This window comes from Callithrix jacchus, chromosome 15, assembly GCF_049354715.1.
Source record: "Callithrix jacchus isolate 240 chromosome 15, calJac240_pri, whole genome shotgun sequence".
Taxonomy (NCBI): Eukaryota; Metazoa; Chordata; class Mammalia; order Primates; family Cebidae; genus Callithrix; species Callithrix jacchus.
In genome coordinates, this window is record NC_133516.1 from 88,177,999 (window position 1) to 88,196,374 (window position 18,376).

An 18,376-nucleotide genomic window follows, 5' to 3' on the forward strand; every position below is an offset into this window, starting at 1 on the left:
ACTTAAATGATTTAAATAAGCTATTGCTTCAAAGTTTCCTTAATATAATTAAACTTGAATGGTCACTGCTTTATATTTAATTTATCTTCATGACCAAATCTCTTAAGCCTGCATACAGCTAGTCTTTCCTTAATGGTCTGAGGAGATGACAGTATTGTTCTCTGTTAAAGCAGAGTTGTTCACTGCCTACCACAGTGCCAGGAACACAGTAGGTGCTCAATGAATAGTAGTGGAATGAATCATCTGTACTTTGTCATTTAGTTTCATAATTTATCCTGGAGTGAAAAGGGAGGCATTTAAATTAACAATACTTACCTACTTCCTGAGATCTTTTATGCTTACTCTCAAAGGTAATTTTCACATGAAAAATCTTTAAAGTAAAAGACTTCGAAAGTTCATGAGTTAAGCTATTACAAAAGAGAACTTTTTCACTACTCATAAAATAGCCAATGCGTTGTTCATTTTTATGACTATTAAAATCTTAACTTTTTGCTTGACTTTAAAAATATAAACTGTATTATAATAAATATATGCCAGTGTTGTTAAGAAACTTGAGAAATATACATCTTTGAGTATAGAAAGCTAAAGTCCTTGGCTCATGCTGGAAATAGCCCATTTTCTAATAGAGTTTATATTAGCCAAGGGTTTTATAGTCAATTTACTAGTTGTTAAGAAACTGAAGTACCAAGAAGAAGGGCAACTTGGTACATACCACAGGAAGTCAGAGACAGGGACTAAGATTTGGATCACTTGATATAGTCCTGAGAACTCAAGGTCATAGCTCAGCTAATTGGCCCAGCTGCTCCCCTCTGTTCAGAGAAATCTCATCTATACCATTGATTTAACACAGGAAGAGACAAAAGGACTCAGAAATTATTGGTTATACAGTCAGCCCTTAGTATCTATGGGTTCTACATTTGTGGATTTAATCAACCACACATCAAAAAGATTTGGAAAATACCAACAATAAAAAATGACCATACACTAAAAAAATACAAATTAAAAATACCCTATAACAACTATTTACATAGCGTTTATTGTATAATATAAAGATATTATAAGTAACCTAAAGATGGTGAAAAGTATAAGTGGAAGATGTGCATAGTTTATTTGCAAATACTGTGCCACTTTATATGAGGGACTTGAGCATCTGCAAGTCTTAGATCTGCAGTGGGGCCCTGGAACCTATCCCGCGAGGCTACCAAGGGACAACTGGATGTTTTTCTGGGTATTGTATGTGTATGAGATTTTTTTGTCAGTAATTGTGATTCATAGTTTCAGTATAGATCTTTCCAGCTTTTGTTTAAACCCATTTGTCGCATTGTGTTATAGTGCTCCCAGGAACAAATTTTGGTTGTGAATGTGCCAGAAACTGTGCAGTGAGTTATCAGTCTTTTGAAGAAAGCTGTTAAAGAATAGGTATTTAAACTTTTGTAAAGGAATTTGGCTATATTATTCTGAATGGCTCTGATTCACCTGAGCCCTTCCTGTGTAACTCACTGCCAGAGTAGAAAAACCAAGTAGGTAGAACACATGTATCTTTTGTGTACCAGCCTGCTAGACCTCAAATGAGATTACTGTTGAGAGGAAAAAACAAATTTCCTTTTCATTCCACAAGGTAACTTAGCTGCTTTCAAATGCAAAAAACACTTTCTCCCCACAGCCTCCATTCTCCCTTCCTCAGCCCCTCCTCTTTAATTCCTATCTGGAATGGATTCCTCCCAAATGAGGATAATCCTGCCTTGGCTGTTTACTCACTTGGTTGCCTTCCTGGGCTCTGCACCGTCCACAACAGGCTTTGCCATTTTTTATTTATTCCTGCCAGAATGCACTTAGGAGTTTTTATTATAGTTATGGTTGAGGTGGCACTTTAGCTCTAAGCTCTTATATTTATGATTTATAACTTTCTCTCTAAATTGCATGTTGGACTAGCATTTCTTAAGCACATTTTCTATATAGACACAAATGTTTCATAAAATTTGAAGAAAATATTGGGCATGGCAGCCCAATATCCAAGAATTCATTTAACTCACCTGCCTTCAGTGTTAGCTGATGCAGCTCAGTGCATCATGTATTAAATATATCTGGGCATTCTATAGTAGGCTATAAACAAATACCTAACTTAAGGAAACTATTGTGAAAAAAAAGTATGGGTGTCTTTCAATAAAATGAATTATAATTTATCATTGTTTCATATTACCAAAATACCCATAGACAACCGGATGGTCATTAAATTATGATTATTCCTTTTTAATGGTAACAGTTGATCTGTTACTGTAAACTCCAAGAGATTTTTGCAAAGCATGTGTTACATATATTAGTTCACTTTTTCTTTATAATAATCCTACAAGTAGGTATTCTTACTCTGATAATAAGATTCAGAGAGGTTTAATAATTTGATGAAAGTCACCTCGGCTAGTCAATAGCATTTAATAGGATTCCAGTCCCTATTCACCTTTGCTTGTTCTGCTAGCTGCACCCTGAAACCTAAATATTCTGAGTTACTCTTTCAGCATTAATCCCACATGAATATGCTTTGTCATATGTTGAAGAAAAGGTCTGTAGGTACTATCACAGTCCACAGGTTGTTTGGTGTGTTTGTTTGTTACATAAATGCTTTTTCCTTCTCCAGGGGCTGGCTAGTGCATAATCAGAAGTGAAGATTCAAGAATATATAGAGGAAATGGGCAAATTCATAAACAGGAATAGGGTAATCACTCATGTAGGGCGTTGTAGTTTAAAAAAAGAATTGCACTTTTCCAGTAATATTGGTTATGTAAAACTAGGCATCCACAAGTTGAATCCTCATCTATTGTGCTTTATGTTCTTTCCTGGAAACTTTACAACGCACAAGTTTAAATGAAACATATATTGTAGAAAATCATTCAAGGAATGTTGTGGAAATGACAGAGAGTAGCACTAGAAACCTTAATTTTAAATTTCATGACTTTTGTGCAATTAGAAGCCCAACCTTAACATTGCATTAACTTATATTTTTTGCATTTAATTATAGATACTGGGTTAAAGCTATAAGAGTTAATATTTTAAGCCTCCATTAATGGTTGTAATCAATTTTTTGTATTATTTTTTGCTAAAATAATCAAAAGGGCATTTAACCTGGACAAGAAGTAAATCTGGGATTCTAGAGATTAATATTAAATCTGCTAATGTATGGTCATACTATTTCCTGGAACCCTAGATAATCTGATCATATATGCAAGAGTTTACAGGTAACAAGAATCGCAGAAAAAAGTCCTAGGGTTCAGTATTTCTCTTTGAATTGTCCTGGTAGCATTGTTTTTTTAGGTTCTCAGTGGGGTGGATTTTAAGTAAATGGAGGGTGGGGAATACAAGGATAAAAGGAATTGACATAAAAACTAAAGGAATTGCTTAATTTGTAAATTTAACCCTGTATCATGATTCTTCATTAGGGATATTTGCTATACTGATTCAGTGCCAAGCACAGGGGGCAAATGGGACAGAAAGGGCACTAACTATATTGAAGATGACACTAGAAATTTGGAGGGCTCTTAATAATTAGGTACTTAAGCTCACCTAGAGAAGTGATTAGCGTTTCGAAGTGGAGACATGGCTACAGGAACACAGATAAATTAGAATGGAACAAAATGTCCGGTTTGCCACAGTTCTTTTAAGCAGTTGTAGCCTGCAATGGGGATGTGGGAATAGTGTTCATGCTGCTTACATAGCCTCCCACAAGAGCCAGTCTGTTTGGTTCCAGTACTTTGGACTTTGGTGTTGCAGATGTAGCCTAGGTATGAGAAGCCCTGGGTTTGTTTCATATTTCCTTCACTAACAATCCAGATACTCTCAAAGAAATCACTCGCTCTCCTGATTTTTCCACCCTTCTACTTATGGATGTAATTCCTTCCTCTCAGATAATACTAATATTTATAATATAATCCAAAATTATGGGTTGATTTTCTAGTTTATGTACACAGAGGTGTTGATAATATTCTCTGACGGTTGTTTGTATTTCTGTGGGGTCAGTGGTAATACTGTCCTTAGCAAACTAACACAGGAAGAGAAAACCAAATACCGCGTGTTCTCACTTATAAGTGGGAGCTAAGTGATGAGAATACGTGGACACATAGAGGGGGACAATACAAACTGGAGCCTTTCAGAGCGTGGAGGATGGGAGGAGGGAGAGAATCAGGAAAAATGACTAATGGCTACCAAGCTTAGTACTTCATTGATAAAGTAATCTGTATAGCCCCCATGACACAAGTTTACCTGTATAACAAACCTGAACTTATACCCCCGAACTTAAAATAAAAGTTAAAAAAAACATGGGTTGAAAGCAATTTACAACTAAGAGAAGATAAACATTTATAGTACAAGAGACACTTGGCAAAAATGTGGTAGGATCTCACTTGGGGCTAGAGACACAAAGATGGATGAATCATTTTCCTTGAGCAGCTCGGAGTCCAGTGAGGGCAGTGGGGAACTGGAAGGGTGAGGATAGTCTTAGTAAAGAGATCAAAACAGAACATGACATGACTGATGTTAGAGTAGTACAAGAGAGGGGATGATGGTTGGATATTTGAAAAACAGTAAGTGTGTAGGTGGAAGTCAACGTTAGTAATGGTATGATGCAATGGAAAGAACACTAGTAAAGGAGTTCATTCTGTCCTTAAGGCTTACCATGTGTGATCCAAAGGAATGCTCTGTTCCTGTGTTTCTATATCTATAAAATGGGTATAATACCTCACTGCTTATGTCATAAGGTATACTGAGAATCAAATAAGAGCTGTATATGTGGAAGCACTTTGAAAACTTCACACTGCTATACAGATGTCTAACGTTATTACTATTGCATCACAAAAAATAGTGGAGAATCAACATAACAAAATGGGTGATTCAGAACAAAATTTATTTCACCAGAAATGTCAAATAATTATGAAAGAAGTAAACTGTGAGGCTTAAAATGTATGAATGACGCATCTGACTAAAATTTTGTTATATGCAATTGATATGTTCTGGCCACCAACTAGCAGAATAATTGTGACTTTCCAAAATTATAATCTTCTAAGCTAGGAAAGAGAAACTTAAAATTGGAAGGAGCCTGGACACTTATACATTAAAAATGACAGGATGAAAAAGAAGGAGGATTGTGCTTTTCCAAATGTCAAAATTTAAAATGCTAATAAAATCCAATAAACAGGATATTTACCATGGCTACAACAACTAGCAAAGGTTAACTTGGACAAGGACTGGAAACCATTGAAGGTACAGAGGGACAACAATCAATGAGAATGACTACCCCGGATGAGTTCTAATCTCATTGGCATGTGCTCAAGCCATGGAGCTACTTCTTTCACATCACAGACTGAATACAACTCTAATCATTATTTATGAGATTTTTTAATGCACATATTATTTCATAACTGTGCTTTTTTTTGCATAGCAGAAGTTACTTTTGAATCAAAGTGAGAAAACTGTTCTTAGGTGATTTAACTCCAACAGTTTGAATAAGATGACAGAATGCTCAGACACAAACAGGACCTGTCTCTACACATCTTAGACAGAGAGCAGAATATTCAAACATGTGTATCTTGCACTTAATTTAAACTGCGTGGTTGGTTACCTATCTCTTTGGCAATTCAGTATAAAGTTTTATTACTGTGAAATAGAATAGGGTAGGGATTTATGTCACACAAAAATGAATTTCCATGGATGGGAACACACATGAAATAATTTAGGTAAGCAGTATGTCAAATGAAAATTTAAGATGTTAGAGCTGGTGGTGTAAAGGGAGGAAGCATAAGAGGAGGTTTGTGTAATAGATGATAAATATATCATACTGGGAAAAGAAAAAGGACCACAGATGCTATATAATAAGTTATTACTAATATTGAAGAATTGTGGAAAACATTGAAGAATGATTTTTAGGGCAAAGAAATCAAAGCAATTGATTAGACAAGGAAGGAATCTCATTTCAATGTCAATGAAAAACGTAACACTTAAAATAAATGTGAGCCTTTATAATTATACCCAGGAATGAATATAAACCACAGGCCTAGCTAGAGTTTCTGTAGGTTTAGACATTAGGATCATTTTCTTTTTTAAATTATACATTAAGTTCTGGGATACATGTGCAGAATGTGCAGGTTTGGTAAGTAGGTATACACATGCCATGGTGGTTTGCTGCACCCATCAACCCATCATCAACATTAGGTATTTCTCCTAATGCTATCCCTCCCCTAGCCCTCCAGCCCACAAAGGCCCCAGTGTGTAATGTTCCCCTGCCTGTGTTCATGTGTTCTCATTGTTCAGATCCCACTTATGAGTGAGAACATGAAGGGTTTAGTTTTCTGTTCCTGTGTTAGTTTACTGAGAATGAGGGTTTCCAGCTTCATCCATGTCCCCGCAAAGAACATGAACTCATCCTTTTTATGGCTAGATAGTATTCCATGCTGTATATGTGCCACATTTTCTTTAACCAGTCTATCATTGATGGGCATCTGGGTTGGTTCCAAGTCTTGGCTATTGTGAATAGTGCTGCAATAAACATACATGCACGTATTTTTATAGTAGAATGATTTATGATCTTCCAGGTATATACCCAGTAATGGGATTGCTGGGTCAAATGGTATTGCTAGTTCTAGATCCTTGAGGAATTGCCACACTGTCTTCCACAATGGTTGAACTGATTTACACTCCTAACAACAGTATAAAAGCATTCCTATTTTTCCACATCCTCACCAGCATCTCTTGTCTCCAGATTTTTTAATGATCGCCATTCTAACTGGCATGAGATGGTATCTCACTGTGGTTTTCGTTTGCTTTTCTCTAATGACCAGTGATAATGAGCTTTTTTTCTTGTGTTTGTTGGCTGCATAAATGTCTCCTTTTGAGAAGTGTCTGTTCATATCCTTCACCTACTTTTATATATATGTATATATTATTGCACTTTAGGTTCTGGAGTACATGTACAGAACATGTAGGATTGTTGCACAGGTACCTACATGGCAATGTGGTTTGCTGCCTGCATCCCCCATCACCTATATTTGGCATTTCTCCCCATGTTATCCCTCCCCAACCTCCCTACCCCTCAAGGTCCCTCGCCTGTTCCCACCCCCATAAACCCCAGTATGTGATGCTCCCCTCCCTGTGTCCATGTCTTCCCATTGTTCAACACTTGCCTATGAGTGAGAATGTGCAGTGTTTGATTTTCTGTTCTTGTGTCAGTTTGTTGAGAATGATTGTTTCCAGAATCATCCATGTCCCTACAAAGGATACGAACTCACTGTTTTTTATCCACTGCATAGTATTCCATGGTGTATATGTGCCACATTCTCCTTGTCCAGCCTATCATTGATGGGCATTTCGGTTAATTTCAGGTCTTTGATACTGTAAACAGTGCCACTATGAACAAACGTGTACATGTGTCTTTATAATAGAAAGATTTATAATCCTTTGGATATATACCCAGTAATGGGATTGCTGGGTCAATTGGAATTTCTATTTCTAGGTACTTGAGGAATTGCCACACTGTCTTCTATAATGGTTGAACCAATTTACACTCCCATCAACAGTGTAAAAGTGTTCCTATTTCTCCACATCCTCTTTAGCATCTCTTGTCTCCTGATTTTTTAATGATCTCCATTCTAACTGGCGTGAGATGGTATCTCAATGTGGTTTTGATTTGCATTTCTCTAATGACCAGTGATGTTGAGCATTTTTTCATGTTTGTTGGCCTCATAAATGTCTTCTTTTGAGAGTGCCTGTTCATATCTTTCGCCCACTTTTGAATGGGTTTGTTTGTTTTTTTTCTGGTAAATCTGTTTTAGTTCTTTGTAGATTCTGGATATTAGCCCTTTGTAAGATGGATAGTTTGCAAAAATACTTTCCCATTCTGTTGCTGCCAGTTCACTCTAATGATTGTCTCTTTTGCTGTGCAGAAGCTCTGGAGTTTAATTAGGTCCATTTCTCTATTTTGGCTTTTGTTGCCAATGCTTCTGGTGTTTTAGTCATAAAGTCGTTGCCTATGCCTGTGTCCTGAATGGTTTTACCTAGGGTTTCTTCTAGGGTTTTTATGTTTGAGTCTTATGTTTACGTCTTTAATCCATCTGGAATTAATTTTACTATAAGGTGTCAGGAAGGGGTCCAGTTAGTTGTATTCCTAGGTATTTTATTCTCTTTGTAGCAATTGTGAATGGCAATTCATTCTTGATTTGGCTCTCTTTAAGTCTGTTATTGGTGTATAGGAATGCTTGTGATTTCTGCACATTGATTTTGTATTCTGAGACTGCTGAAGTTGCTTATCAGCTTAAGGAGATTTTGGGTTGAAACAATGGGGTCTTCTAAATGTGCAATCATGGCGTCTGCAAATAGACACAATTTGACTTCCTCCTTTCCTAATGGAATGCCCTTTATTTCTTTTTCTTGCCTGATTGCTCTGGCTAGAACTTCCAATACTATATTGAATAAGAGTGGTGAGAGAGGTCATCCTTGTCTAGTGCCAGATTTCAAAGGGAATGCTCCCAGTTTTTGCCCATTCAGTATGATAATTGGCTGTGGGCTTGTCATAAATAGCTTTTATTATTTTGAGATATGTTCCATTGATACCTAGTTTATTTAGAGTTTTTAGCATAAAGGGCTGTTGAATTTCGTTGAAGGCCTTCTCTGCATCTACTGAGATAATCATGCGGTTTTGTCTTTGGTTCTGTTTATGTGGTGGATTATGTTTATAGATTTGCGTATGTTGAACCAGACTTGCATCCCCGGGATGAAGCCTACTTGATTATGTGCTGTTTCAATCAGTTGGCCAGTATTTTATTGAAGATTTTTGCATCTATGTTCATAATGGATATTGACCTGAGGTTTTCTTTTTCTGTTGAGTCTCTGCCAGGTTTGGGTATCAGGATGTTGTTGGTCTCATAAAATGATTTGGGAAGGATTCCCTCTTTTTTGATTGTTTGGAATAGTTTCAGAAGGAGCGGTACCAGCTCCTCTTTGTACGTCTGTTAAAATTCGGCTGTGAACCCATCTGGACCTGGGCTTTTTTGGTTGGTAGGCTATTAATTGCTGCCTCAACTTCAGCCCTTGTTGTTGGTCTATTCAGGGTCTCGACTTCTTCCTGGTTTAGGCTTGGGAGGGTGCCAGTGTCCAGGAATTTATCCATTTCTTCCAGGTTTACTGGTTTATGTGCATAGAGTTGTTTGTAGTAATCTCTGATGCTCGTTTGTATTTCTGTGGAACTGGTGGTGATATCCCATTTATCATATTTATTGCATCTATTTGATTCTTCTCTCTTTTCTTTTTTATTAATATGGCTAGAGGTCTATTTTTTTGATCTTTTCAAAAAACCAGCTCCTGGATTTATTGATTTTTTGAAGGGTTTTTTTGTGTCTCTACCTCCTTCAATTCTGCTCTGATCTTAGTTATTTCTTGTCTTCTGCTAGCTTTTGAGTTTTTTTTTTATCTTGCTCCTCTAGCTCTTTCAATTTTGATGATATGGTGTTCATTTTAGATCTTTCCTTGCTTCTCATGTGGGCATTTATTGCCATAATTTTCCCTCTAGACACTGCTTTAAATGTGTCCCAGAGATCTGGTATGTTATATCTTTGTTTTCATTTATTTCAAAGAACATCTTTATTTCTGCTTTCATTTTTATTGTTTATCCAGTCAGCTTCAAGACCCAGTTGTTCAGTTTCCATGAAGTTGTGTTCTGAGTTAGTTTCTTAATCCTGAGTTGTAATTTGATTGCACTATGGTCTAAGGGACTGTTCGTTACGATTTTCATTCTTTTACATTTGCTGAGGAGTGATTTACTTTCAATTATGTGGTCAATTTTAGAGTAGGTGCTATATGGTGCTGAGAAGAATGTATATTCTGTGAATTTGGGGTGGAGATTTCTGTAGATGTCTATTAGATTTGCTTGGTTCAGATCTGAGTTCGAGTCCTGGATATCCTTGTTAATTTTCTATCTCATTGACAGTGAGTCTAATACTGACAGTGCAGAGTTAATGTCTCCCACTATTATTGTGTGAGAGTCTAAAGTCTCTTTGTAGGTCATTAAGAACTTGCTTTATGTATCTGGGTGCTCCTGTATTGGGTGTGTCTATATTTAGGATCGTTAGCTCTTCTTGTTGCATTGATCCTTTTACCACTATGTAATGCCTTCTTTTTCTCTTTTGATCTGTGTTGTTTTAAAGTCTATTTTATCAGAGACTAGGATTGCAACTCCTGCTTTTTTTTTGCTCTTTGTTTGCTTGGTAAATCTTCCTCCATCCCTTTATTTTGAGTCTATAGGTGTCCTTGCATGTGAGAATAGTTTCCTGGATACAGCACTCCAATGGGTCTTGACTTTTTATCTAATTTACCAGTCTGTGTCTTTTGATTGGAGCATTTAGCCCATTAACATTTAAGGTTAATATTGTTATGTGTGAATTTGATCCTGCCATTTTGATGCTAGCTGGCTGTTTTGCCTGTTAGTTGATGCAGTTTCATCATTGTGTCAATGCTCTTTACCATTTGGTATGCTTTTGGAGTGGCTGGTACTGGTTGTTCCTTTCTATGTTTAGTGCTTCTTTCAGGAGCTCTTGTAAGGCAGGCCCGGTGGTGATGAAATCTCTCAGCAATTGCTTGTTCATAAAGGATTTTATTTCTACCTCACTTATGAAGCTTAGTTTGGCTGGATATGAAATTCTAGGTTTAAAGTTCTTTTCTTTAAGGATGTTGAATATGGCCCCCACTCTCTTCTGGTTTGTAGAGTTTCTACCAAGAGATCTGCTGCCTTCACCCACTTTTTGATGGGGTTGTTTTCTTTTTTCCTGTAAATTTGCTTAAGTTCCTTGTAGATTCTGGATATTAGCCCTTTCTCAGATGTATAGATTGCAAACATTTTCACCCATTCTGTAGGTTGCCTGTTCAATCTGATGGTAGTTTCTTTTGCTTTGCAGAAGCTCTTTAGTTTAATTAGATCCCATTTGTAAATTTTGGCTTTTGTTGCCATTGCTTTTTTGCACTGGTTTTTTCTCATCTTTGTGGATTTATCTGCCTTTGGTCTTTGATTCTGGTTACCTTCAGGTGAGGTTTTTGTGTGGATGACCTTTTTGTTGATGTTGATGCTATTCCCTTCTATTTGTTAGTTTTCCTTCTAACAGTCAGTCCCCTCTGTTTCAGGTCTGCTGGAGTTTGCTGGAGGTCCACTCCAGACCCTGTTTCCTGGGGTATCACCAGTGGAGGCTGCAGAACAGCAAAGATTGCTGCCTGTTCCTTCCTCTGGAAGCTTCGTCCCAGAGGGGCACCTGCCAGCTGCCAGCCAGAGCTCTCCTGTATGAGGTGTCTGTTGATCCCTGCTGGGAGGTGTCTCCCAGTCAGGAGGCATGGGGTTCAGGGAACCACTTGAGGAGGCAGTCTGTCCATTAGCAGAGCTCAACTGCTGTGCTGGATATCTGCCACTCTCTTCAGAACTGGCAGGCAGGAATGGTTAAGTCTGCTGAAGCTGCACCTATAGCTGCTCCTTCCCCCAGTTGCTCTATCCCAGGAAGATGGGAGTTTTATTTATAATCCCTTGACTGGGGCTGCTGCCTTTCTTTCAGAGGTGTCCTGCACAGAGAGGAGGAATCTAGAGAGGCAATCTGGCTATGGTAGCTTTGCCGAGCTGCAGCAGACTCCGCCCAGTTTGAACTTCCCAGCAGCTTCTTTTATCACTGTGAGGGGAAAACTGCCTACTCAAGCCTCAGTAATGGTGGATGCCCCTCCCCCCACCAAGCTCAAGGGTCCCAGGTTGACTTCAGACTGCTGTGCTACCAGTGAGAATTTCAAGCCAGTGGATCTTAGGTTGCTGGGCTTCGTGGGTGTGGGATCTGCTGAGCCAGACCACTTGGCTCCCTGGCTTCAGCTCCCTTCCCAGGGTAGTGAATGGCTCTGTCTTGCTGGTGTTCCAGGCACCACTGGGGTATTAAAAAAAAAAACAACTCCTGCAGTTAGCTTGATGTCTGCCCAAATGGCCCCCACTTTTATGCTTGAAACCCTGGTTCCTGGTGGTGCATGCACCTGAGGGAATCTCAGTCTACAGGTTGTGAAGACCATGGGAAAAGCATAGTATCTGGGCCAGAATGCATCATTCTTCATGGCACATTCCCCTGTGGCTTCGCTTGGCTAGGGTAGGGATTTCTCCAACCCCTTGTGCTTCAGCTTGCCTTCTGTGGGCTGTACCCACTGTCTAACCAGTCCCAGTAAGATGAGCTGGGTACCTCAGTTGGAAATGCAGAAATCATCCACCTTCTGTGTTGATCTCCCTGGGAGCTATAGACTGGAGCTGTTCCTATTCGGCCATCTTGCCAATCAGGGTCAGTTTTTAAACTTTTCTTTTGCAGAGTTTGCCAATGGACCAGCAGTAAGCTGGTCTGCAAAAGCTGGTCTCCCCCATCTGCAAAAATCTTTCTTTCCAGTTTCAAACCAGTCCTGACTGTGAGAAAGCTCCCTCTCAGAATAGCTCTCCTGGTTCTCTTTAGGCTGCTAAGGGAACTCTGGTATGATGGAAGGGTATGAAAGTCTTTTTTCTAAATGCTATATGTCTTGCCTTTTTATATATTTGTTTAAAGAAATTCTTAGTAGTAATTCTCTGACATTGAGTTAAAAGAAGTCATATTTTTAATCTGTCTTAACTTATCTAGTCCTCAAACTTAGGCCAACATCGCAAATGAACTATAAAAACACTATAGGATTTAGAACTTAATTAGATAAGTCGGATAAGGGACATGGAAGGAAGAAAGAAAAGGAAAGTTTACTGTTTCTAAATTGATGTCATCTACCAAGAGCTGAAACATAGGAGAAAGAAGGCTTGCCTGGAAAGGGCAAGCAGTGCTTTTGCTTTGGGACTTGAATTTAAGGTGGCTCAAAAGATTTAGATTGTCTTAAAATGCCCATGATACTATAGGCAATACAGGTTTGACACTCCAGAGAAAGGTCTGGGCTAAGGATCAAGAATCGGGAGTTACTTGTGAGGAAGAAATAGGTGACACCGTAAGACTAGATGAGATGACTGAAGGAAAAATTATGAGAGAAAAAAACTCAACAGAACACTAGGAAGTTCTAATACTTAATGAATGGATGACAAAGAGGAGTCAAACAAAAAAGGACAGAAAACTAGAGATAGAGAATAGGGAAATTAAGCCAGTATTCTTTAGGTAACCAAGGGTAAAGTATTTCAGGTAGGGGCAGTGATGAGAATTTAAAAATAAAAATGAAAATGTCCAATAAAGTTGGCTCAAAAGAGGTCAGCCATGACACTGAGTAAAGTATCAAAAGGGCAGTGATCATTTTGAGATAGTAGTTTATACCTGTAATTTCATAGGTGGTAATGATGTTAGAAACCCTATGTAACTGAAAGCATCTTTTAAATATTACCTAGTTCTTATATTTCTCAAGTTAATTCTTCAGTTGTTCCTCTTTTTAGTATTATTTTAACTTTTCTAAATGTAGTCACACATTGCTCAACAAAGGGAATACATTCTGAGAAATGTGTCATTAGGCAATTTCATCATATGTGAATAATACAGAGTGTACTTACACAAACCTAGATGGCATTGCTTACTACACATCTAGGCTATATAATGGAGCCTCTTGCTTTTAGGCTTCAAGCCTGTACAGCATGTTACTGTGCTGAATATTGTAAGCAATTATAACAGAGTGGCAAGTATTCATGTATCTAAACATATCTAAACATAGAAAAGGCACAGTGCAAACACAGTATAAAAGATCAAAAGCGTACACCTTTATAGAGCACTTACGATGAATGGATCTTGTAGAGCTGAAGTTGCTCTGTGTGAATGAATGAGTGAGTGACGAGTGACTGTTAACCTCTAGGACATTACTATCTGCTACTGTAGACTTTATAGACACTGTACATTTAGGCTACACTAAATTTATGTTTTAAAAAGTAATTGTGCTATGATGTTATGATGGCTATGACATCACTAGGCATTAGGAATTTTTCAGTTCTCTTATAATCTTATAGGACCACAGTCAGATATGCAGTCCATTGTTGACTGAAATGTCATTATACAGCACATAATCATGTTTACTTTACACTTTATTTGGAAAACGTTGATTGGGGCTGCAGTATACAAAATATATTAAAAGGCTATGGTTGTCACAATACATTTCCACACCAACAAAACACCAATCCATCATCCCTACCTTCTACCTAAATATTATAGGATAAAATGCAAAGCTAGAATTTTTAAAAATCAAACTGCTTTTACTACCTTCTGTACCTTCTGTAATTCCAAACTAGCTATGTTCTATTCTGAATTTATTCACCTAGCTGGAGTACTATGGGGAACTAGTGAAACACATGTACTATTTTCAAACATCTTACATATCAGTAAAAAAAAATTATTAAAGGTAGAAAGTGTGATGAAAGAGACATAAATAGAGTCTTGGAGGGAGAACAAATTTCTGGTTTAGGAGTGTTCTTAGTTAAGGTAGCATTAGCTTCTATAATATACAAATTCCCAAATCTCAGTGTTTCAACATGAGTTTCTCTCTTGCTCATGTAAAGACTGGCCAGGGACCCAGGTTGAGAGACGCGCTTTCAAGTTTGCTGTAGGTGTGACATCCAGCCAGAAGTTTGGCAAAGAAAGAGCAATGATTACATAGGAACTTTTAATGAACCAGGCCTGGGGTAGTATATGTCACTTCCACCATCTCATTCACCAGAATTTGGTCACAGGGCCATAGCTATCTGCAGAAAAGGCCAGGAAATGGAGTTTAGCTATGTGCTCAAGAGGAAAAGTAAAACAGTTATTAAATAATTTGCAAGTAACTACCTAGGGGCAGAGAGGACCTCTCAGGTAGAATTTAGACTTACAGTCAATGGGGGAGTATGTGGAAGCTTGTGCAGAATAGAGAATAGGGAAAAGGGGGATTGAAGGAAGAACCAGTTCTAGCTTTTACCTGCATGGGTAGAGCCCACAGTATTGATAGGGACATGTTAGCTTTCAACATAAGCTCCTTAACAATATTATTCTTTCATCTGAGGAAATTAGTCTATTTCTGAGGGAAAAAAATCTGCAATATGTTGCAATTTACTTATTTGAATATTGAATGTTAAAGCAGAGAGAGACTTTGTTCTCAAAACCCTCTCATTTTGGAAGTGAGAGCCCGGGGAGGTCATGCTCTCTGGATCTCACACAGTGAGTCACTGTCAAAGCCAGAACAGAACCCAGACCTCTCAGCTTCCCACTCCAGTGCTCTTTCCATGAGAAAAGTATAAGTTTGAGCATTTTTAAACCTTAACTATGGAAAAATAACCATAATATTTTATCATAAATTATTCCAATCATTTCATTTTAAATTTTACCTTCAAACTAAAGGAAAACCGTACTGATCTAAAACATCTTTTATCACAATCCAACATAGCCCATATTTCTAATTTAGAAAAAAATTTTTTTTGTTTTTTATCTTGAAGACCAGTGCCCTCTTCTTCCTGTGTCTCATGTAGAATTTTCACAGTCCAAATATACAGAGCAAGAATAGATGAAATCACCATGTTTACCATTATTCCATCTAAATTTTAAAAGAAAAGGGAACAAAAGGTGAATGATAACTGAGTTGCATGGCTATAATTGAGTTTTTGTTGCTTTTATTGTTACAATATTTTAATTGGCATAGATGCTTAAATGTATATCAAATGCATGTCACAGCTTTTGTACAAAAATAAATTTGACTCTGGAACACATTTTCTTTAGTGAGAATGATAAATTATCTCAGAGCTTGTAATTCTCTACTTTTAAAAATCATAAGGTCAGTTCTTTAATTAAAAGATAAAGAAAAGTACGCAGTGTCCATGTGGTTAAATCACTTTTATCAGGATAATCTAGTAACCAAAAAAAAAAAAATTATAAAGAGAAAGACACAATCTATCTTCAGAATAATTGGTCCAAGAATGACTTCTTTATAGTCTCATAAGACCCACTTCTAGAAGTCTCCCATCACAGTAAAAGAAATTGAAAACTGTACTGTGTACAACAAAGAATTTGTTCTAAATTTACTCATTTCATTTTTAATCATAGGCATTAGTTATTTTATTCTATTAAAAAGTCTTTTATATGTCAACATTCTCTTTTTCAAAAGAATTACCATGAATATGTGGTCAGCCTCCAGTAAAGGAAATACTCATATTTAACACTAAGTTGCAATTACTGATAAATATATGTTGTTAAATACAGTTCAGCTATATGTACCCTTACCCCAGCCTGACAGCCTCCTTCATTTGTTTCCATGAAGGCAGATTAGATGACTACCTTTTACAGTCCTGAGATTATGAATCAGTATTGCACAGACCATTATATAATGAAAGACAACTGAACATGTATAAAAACCAGCTCTGAGAATGTTTGTGGACAGAAGTTCAAAGATGTAGCAGTATCTGGATGTGTGAATATGTGATGACAATACTCTACAAACATAGATACCAAGGGGCTTCCTGATTCCTTCAGCCCTGTGAAGTAACATTGATATCGTCTTACCCACCTAATATTTTAGCAAACTACTGAGGCTTATTAACGAACCAATGCTGGATTGAGTGCCAGGAACATTCTACTTCCTAAGATTTGCCCTCCTGCGAGGCTCCAGTCATATTTTTGGACCTGCCATCTAGTGGCCACTGCAGTAACAAGACAGTCGTTACATTATGTTCTTTTTTTTTTTTTAAATTTTTTTTCAAAGTTAAATGTGGCTCATCTGCAGCTTAATATGGAGGTGCTCCACCCATTAAGCTATAGTTCCCACCCCCCTTTTTAAATATGCTGCCGTTTTCATAGAGCAGCTTCAATCAGACCATTTGTTATGTTCACAAGAAAAACAGATTTTTCACTCAAAATGATACACTTCCCACCTGGATTTGAAAAAAAGAAAGTAAGTCTTCTTCCATTATTGAAAAAAGATCTGGAGGGGGGAGAAGGGGGAGCTGGAGAGCAGGAATATATTCTGTCAAGTAGTTCTACTTGTGAGACTAATTCTTCCAAACTGTGCACCCAACAGAGTAAACCTCTTATTTTGCTGCTTTTGCTCCGATCCCCCACATAGCTGTAATGTTCTAGTTGTTTTCCCTGTCCTATAAACCACGTAGGCATTTGCTATTATACATAATGTTGGCAACGAAACAATTTACAAATGCCTTAAGTAGGTAATTATTTGTTAGAATATAGATCTATGGAAGTATATGTTACTGTAAAAAACCTGGTAAGAGGTTAGTTTTGTTTCTGTGTTTTCTATTGTAATCCCTAGTTGTTAGTTTTTCTTTTTCCAAGGATTTGAGTGGAATGTAAAAATGCACAGTGGGCTCTTATTATTATTTATTATTTGTCAAAGGAACATGAATATACAGAGCAAAGGCCAGTTTGTGAACTATGCCAGACAGTCCCCCGTCCAAAAGACCTTACAATACAACTCTGAAGCAGGTCCTAAAATTGCAAGACAGAATGAAAACAGATGGGTGAATGGTACTTATTCAATATCTTAAATATAGAACTCACTATGCAGGTGCATCTTCAGATGTTATTTGAAAGAAGAGACAGAATATTTTGGCATTGTGTCATTTATTCATAAATATTATAAATTTTGTATTATTTGAGAAACTATTCGAAATATACAAAGTAGTTTAAAAGAAAGTGTGAAAGCTGATTCCCTTAAATGAGACAAAGGGCAAATCAAGTGACTGAACATAAGAGAGTGGAGAAGAACCTGGCCAAGGATGGGGCCAAGGAAAAACACATCCCACAGGAACACTTAAAGTTTGATGGAAAAAAAACGCAGGGATTTAAAAAAAATAAAGAATCCAAACAATCAAGGATGATGATCTTGGCAGCTATGCCTTGAATATACTAAAATTGCAGAGAGAATCCAGGAACAATAATGGCAATGACAACGATTTAGCTATGGGAATTGCAGTACAAGGGTGTACACTTCTGTGTGGTGGACATAGTGGTTGGTTCTGGTCTTGAAGACAGTATCAATAGAGCAGGAAGAATAGTTAGATTTAGCTAACAGCAGCATAAAAGGTAGGAGATATTTGTTAAGGAAGACGGAAGTCAATGAAGCTATCCAAGGAGGCCACAGCATTTTTTTTTGAATACCTGTCGTCTGCCCTACACTGTGTTAGTTTTCCTGAGTATACTGTAGATGTCAGGATCCTCAGACCAAAAGTAAACCTATATGGGTAAGAATAACCCACATGAATCAATTAGAAAATATAAAGCAGCTGATGTTATGATGTATAGCAAGATTTTAGAGGTGGGAGAAATCAGCAGGCGTCATGGTAATCATGGAAAATCCTCTGAGAAATAAGACCTAAGCTGGGCCTTGAAGAATTGGTATGTGGGGAATAGACATAAACAAG

General features: G+C 37.4%; 2 protein-coding genes across 83 annotated transcripts in view; one reads left to right on the forward strand and one right to left on the reverse strand.

The window, feature by feature from the left end:
- Window positions 1-18,376, forward strand: part of ZBTB20 (zinc finger and BTB domain containing 20) — an 829,160-nt gene that overhangs the window by 598,347 nt on the left and 212,437 nt on the right. The gene's annotated exons all lie outside the window — the stretch shown is intronic.
- Window positions 1-18,376, reverse strand: part of LOC128929807 (protein fantom-like) — a 109,723-nt gene that overhangs the window by 46,658 nt on the left and 44,689 nt on the right. The gene's annotated exons all lie outside the window — the stretch shown is intronic.